We start from the raw sequence: 6,000 nt of genomic DNA on the forward strand, positions 1-6,000 counted from the left end.
GGATGGAAAAAGACTGATATCAATGACTTTCCAGCATGTTGCCGGGACCTGACTGCTGAGTACGGGTGGACACACATCAGGAGGTTTTATCAGCCAATCACAGCTCATCTGTCAAGCTTCCTACTACAACCAGTGGTTGAACCTGCAGCTGGACTAAAACCACACCCCCTGAATTGTCCAGTCAAAGGGTTAAAACTCAGCTAACAAAATGAAGTTCCCAAAACATTATAAGAACGTTTGTCAGATGTTATCAGAATGTTAGCTGTAAGAGTCTCTGAATGTTTTTAAAGAAAGTTTGTTTTTGTTCCGATAATGTTTGATAGTAATGTGAGCACAAACATTCCCAGAATGTTAGGCCAGAATTCTGGGAACATTTGTGCTTGGACTATATAAAAGTAAAGCAAGTGCCTTCAGCTGCTCCCTTGGTTTTTATTAGGGGTCGCCACAGCAGATCCAAAGTGGGTCTGAATGTTGATTTGGCACAAGTTTTACACTGGATGCCCTTCCTGATGCAACTCGACATTACATAGAGAAATGTGGCACGGTGGGGTTTGAAGGGGGAACCTTCCACACTGAAACCAAGCGCATTAACCACTTGGCCACCATGTATGTTATACAAATAATGAATGTTTGAGTTCAATGGTACAAATATTTCATGAGGTGAAAACTGGAACAAAACATTCAGTATTCATTCCATTGAAAGAATGTAAAAATATTCATTATTTGTCTTATATAATGCCTAAAATAGATCCTTGTCATTTGATATTCTGTTTTTAAACAACAGAAAAGGAACTTACATTTTGGTGTTCCACTGCTGGTAAAGTCCAACACGAACTTTAAATAGGAGTCCAAATTTTGACGTGCTTCCAAAATAAATAAATAAATATAAGACTTCGTGTAGCTCCTCAGTCCAGCGAAAAGTCACATCAGCTTTTCAGCATTACAAACTCTGCCATGTTTGTTTTAAAGCTAAGTGCCATCCCACTTGTGTGAGCATGCGTGCTCACACAAGTGGGATGGCACTTGTGCATGCGTGTACTTCCAAAGAAAAGACTGTGTACTTCCTCAGCGCAGCGAACAAAAAAAAAATCACATCAGAAATTAGTCCAGCTTTTCATTCCAACATCCTCCTAACAGCTCTTCACGCCTTCAGACGGCTTACAGCGCAGTGGATTTATTTTGTGTGTGTGCGTGCATGCGCAATGTGTGTGTGCATGCGCATTGTGTGTGTGTGGGTGCAGAGTGTAATGGTACCAAACGTATGGAACCAAACTGCACTCTAAATGCAATGCAACACAAATGGGATGAATAATCCATGTTATGTGACATACAAAGCACCAATCAAATGACAAAGATCCACTCAGCCGTTTATATATATATATATATATATATATATATATATATATATATATATATATATATATATATATATATATATATATATAAAATTTTCTGAATTCTATCACAAAGTTCATTATATTATATTATCATCTAAAATAATCAAAAAATAAATTTAGCTCATTGTTCAGTGACATCTTTCTATTTGTGCTATAACTTTTAAATTGCAAAGCAACTTTAAAATTTGCCAAAGCAATGGTTATAATAGACAATTTAAGTGTTCATCCTATGCAAAAGTCTCAAAAATGTCCCCAGAACATTATACTACATCTGCCTTGTCCCAGTCCATCCCTCTGTAAGCCCTGCAATAACCTGGGTGTCTGTGCAGAGTGTACCCTGTTCATCGCTCAGTGACTGCTGGGATCGTCTCCAGCTCCCCCAAATGGGCTCATTGGGCTGATAATTATCCTGCTTATAATGTAGAGTGAAGTGGATGAGAGTCTAAGACTCCCCCAGGACAGGATGCCAGTCCATCACAGGTTACTTTACCAGCTGAGGCTGGCACCCTTTTACAGCTGGGTGGAGTAGGACAACGCCGATAAAATGTCTTGTCCAAACACACAAGTGTCCTGAAGTAGACACACCTAGAATCAAACTTTGGTCTATAGCTTGGCAGTCCCTCTCCTCCATCACAAAGCCACCTGTTCAACACATCCAAATAGCATTGTGTCTAGAACCTATTTTTTTTTTCTTGTGACTGTCTATAAGCATGAAGATTGAGGGGCAAGATGGCACCTGTGTGTCACATGGCAGGGTATTAACCAATGACAGTGTAAACTTGGCCAACCTCGTTCAACATTGCTTGAAGTTGTGCCCTTGGCTTCAAAGTTATGATGGTGAAACTTTTGTGTTGTTCTTACAGCAGACCCGGCAGCCATCAAAGAGGTGTACCCCACCCCAACCTAAAAGATATACAGTACTGCACGCCACGCCCATCAATGCTGCCATTTTTTTAAGCCTGTTTTTAACACCCCCACCAACTCCTAACCTAAGTGGCAGGTGGGACATAAAATGCTGGGCGGTCTTGAACACAGGACATCAAAAGGATGCATCTCGGGTGAGTCACCCCCACAGACTCCAGATCCCAGCTCCAGATCCCTGCATCATGAAAACAGAGCGCAACATAAAACCCTCAGTGGCAGCGTGTGCAGTGGAAAGCGGGATAGGACTGGTCACAGACAGAGGAATGTAATCAAAGACAGTTTTATTGTGTTCCTCAGCAGGGCAATGAGACACTTCAGCCATTACGTCCCACATCATTCCCCTCGTCCGCCGTGCCGGCGATGTGTGCTGTGTTGACTTTCACACACATTCCTATCATTGCTTACATGAGTACTTTTTTTTATGAAAAACACCTGGACTCAAGTTCGCGTCATCTGTCATAGTTCAAGCATCATTCCAGCGCACTTGCAAGTTTTATCTAGTTTATTCTTTTTTGGGGGGGGTATATACACAGGTTGGCAGGGGGGAGGGGGGGGGGTTGAACCTTTCTTCTTGTACCAGTGGGGAAATTCTGTAGAACAAAGTTTGGGAATCACTGATTTAAAACATGCTGGTCCTTTAGACCTGCTCTTCAGACTGGGGTTGGCAAACCAGCTTGAGCCAGATTCAATTGAGATTGCTTTTGACTCATCCTATACATGTGTCCAAACTCAGTCTGGCTCAAGCCAAATTCAAGCCGTGTGTGTGTGTGTGTGTGCGCGTGTGTGTGTGTGTGTGTGTGTGTGTGTGTGTGTGTGTGTGTGTGTGTGTGTGTGTGTGTGTGTGTGTGTGTGTGTGTGTGTGTGTGTGTGTGTGTGTGTATCTGGACGTCAGAGCACACCTGATGGATTTTCTTGGCGAGAAGGCGCCGCAGAGACAGACGGTTGTTTGCTGTCCTCGCCACTGCAGCCACACTAAGCGCCGTCGCCACAGTGGAGAGGAAGTTTCACGTCATGATCCTCGCCGGACTCTAGCCACCCACATTTGCTTTCAGACCACAGCAAATCCCACTCAAATTCTAGAAAACAATTATCTGTCTTAAATCTGATTTGTGTTGTTCAGATTCAGAAAAAAAACAATCAGACTCGAACTAGATTCAGCCCGAATCCCGCTCAGACTGACTCTCCAACCCCATTCTGAACAAGATCTTAGATACACCTTTGAGTTTTACTGTTGCCGTCACAGCATCTATTTCTTTTCGGAGAAGTTGCATTGCAGCGTTAGTCGGTGAGAAGTTGACAGTCACTTTGAAACTGCATGCTTTGGGGTGGTTGGGGGCAGCAGTTTTACCAAGTGAGGACAAGAAGAAGAGAGGATAACTGGAAAAGCAAAAAAATGCTCAGACAAGGAGCAACTTCACCAGCCCAAATCCATTTTCCTCCTTGACAGAATAAGTTGGAGAGAGATTTAGATGTGCACATACATGACCCATCCCTCAACATAATGATCAAACTGCCACGGGGCGGGGCGGAGGGTGACGGAGCATGGGATGGCGAGAGGGGTTTAGACAGTGCCATTTATAAACCATGGCCTTCTGCCTGCCTTGTAAACTGCATTATTCTGGGAAAGCAGGAAACCAGCTGGTCTTCAGCACAGAGACGAGAGCGAAGGGAAAAGAAACGCAGAATATAATCCCGCTCCTCTTTTCCCACCGCTTCCTTTGTCATCACTTTCAGGATTTGTTTCTGAATTTGTTTAAATATTATAAATACCTTATAATTTGATGCAAACGTTTCTGGAATGAAAACAAATTCTAGGTATTGTGTCTGTAACACATAAAGGGTCTGAGTGCATGTGTAAAAGGTGCATAAAACCATTATGCTGCATTCTGCTGCTGGAAATGCAGCAGAGTTATTCACCAGTCTGCTAAAATACCATAGATTAGGAGATTGTTTCATGTATTTATTAATTTGTTTTTATTTGCCAGTGCTTGAACAGGCTCAGTTATGTGGCAGAATTTGTGCCAAATGAAGTGGCTGATTTAATTTTATTTTGTGTTATGGTCATTAAAATCCTTATTTACATACTGCTGTCTACGTCACTTACCACCCACTAGAAACTGAGTAGTATCTTTAAGTAAATCACTCGCAAAACTGCCTCCACCTCAATGCTCAAAAACAATTTAGCACTCCTAGCATGATCCTAGCGCTCTAGGATCTTAGTAAATCTGTCCTGGAATGCTGAAATGCAGATGAGAATCAGAAAGCTTGTTGAGAATGTTTTGTCTTTTTGCAGATGACAGAGTTATATTAGTGCAGCAAATAACTGAAACAATACTTCACACGGTGATACAAGCACCAAATCCAGCACAAATTCTCCTTAGGCATTGCTCTTTTGAAAAAACCGATGGGCCACTTGAATTTTCAATAGGCGGCCACGTAGGGGTCAATTGAAGAATTACACAGGGGTTAAAATATAAAAATGCTCCAACCATAATGAAAGCTATACCACATTATTTGTCTGATCATAAAGATTCCAAAAGGTATAGTTTGGACTATCTATGACTGAATATTATGGAGTTATGGGGTAAAAACCTTAAGAATGGTTATAAAGGTCAATTTCAGTTTGTACAGGGGTTAAAAGTTAAAGTTGCCCCAATTTTAGTAAAAAATGGTGCAAACTGTTGATTGAGCTACTTGGATTAATAAATGGAATAGTTTTGACTGTGTTGAATGCTTGGTCTCTAAAGTAAAGGTCAAATAATGTTCACGTCCATTAAATTCTATGACATGCAGTGGTGTTAAAAGTACACACATTTGTTACTTAAGTAGAAGTATAGATACTGCAGTTTAAAAACACTCTGGTAAAAGTTGAATTATCAACTTGACCTCTTTACTCAAGTAAAAGTGAAAAGGTATATGCTCCAAAACCTACTTAAAGTATAAAAGTATAAAGTAACCTTTAAAAAAAAAAAAAGAAAAAAAGGTAGATGCCACTATATGTATTGAAAGCTTAATTTAAAAACTGATTCGTTCTACATGTGGCCCAAGACCCAAAATTACCCCCCAACACCACCTGCACGAAAATGTTTCAATTCTAGAAGCTCTGAAATGCAATCTGGGACTATTCCAGACAATAAACTGCAGTGAGTGCAGCATCCATTTAGTGAAGGAAAAAAAAACACAACTTTCCTTATTCAGATTCATTCCAGTAGTATTCTGCTCTTACTAGGATGCAGCAGTTTCCTAGATTGGTAGATAGTTCAGGAGGAAATCACTAAAGAAATTAACACATTGAAAATATGGTTTGACCGAAACAAACATTAAATAAGAATCAAATCAAATCAAATCAATTTTATTTATATAGCGCCAAATCACAACAAACAGTTGCCCCAAGGCGCTTTATATTGTAAGGCAAAGCCATACAATAATTACGGAAAAACCCCAACGGTTAAAACGATCCCCTGTGAGCAAGCACAAGGAAAAACTCCCTTTTAACAGGAAGAAACCTCCAGCAGAACCAGGCTCAGGGAGGGGCAGTCTTCTGCTGGGACTGGTTGGGGCTGAGGGAGAGAACCAGGAAAAAGACATGCTGTGGAGGGGAGCAGAGATCGATCACTAATGATTAAATGCAGAGTGGTGCATACAGAGCAAAAGGAGAAAGAAACACTCAGTGCATCAT

Source organism: Thalassophryne amazonica, chromosome 10 (genome assembly GCF_902500255.1).
Source record: "Thalassophryne amazonica chromosome 10, fThaAma1.1, whole genome shotgun sequence".
Classification (NCBI taxonomy): Eukaryota; Metazoa; Chordata; class Actinopteri; order Batrachoidiformes; family Batrachoididae; genus Thalassophryne; species Thalassophryne amazonica.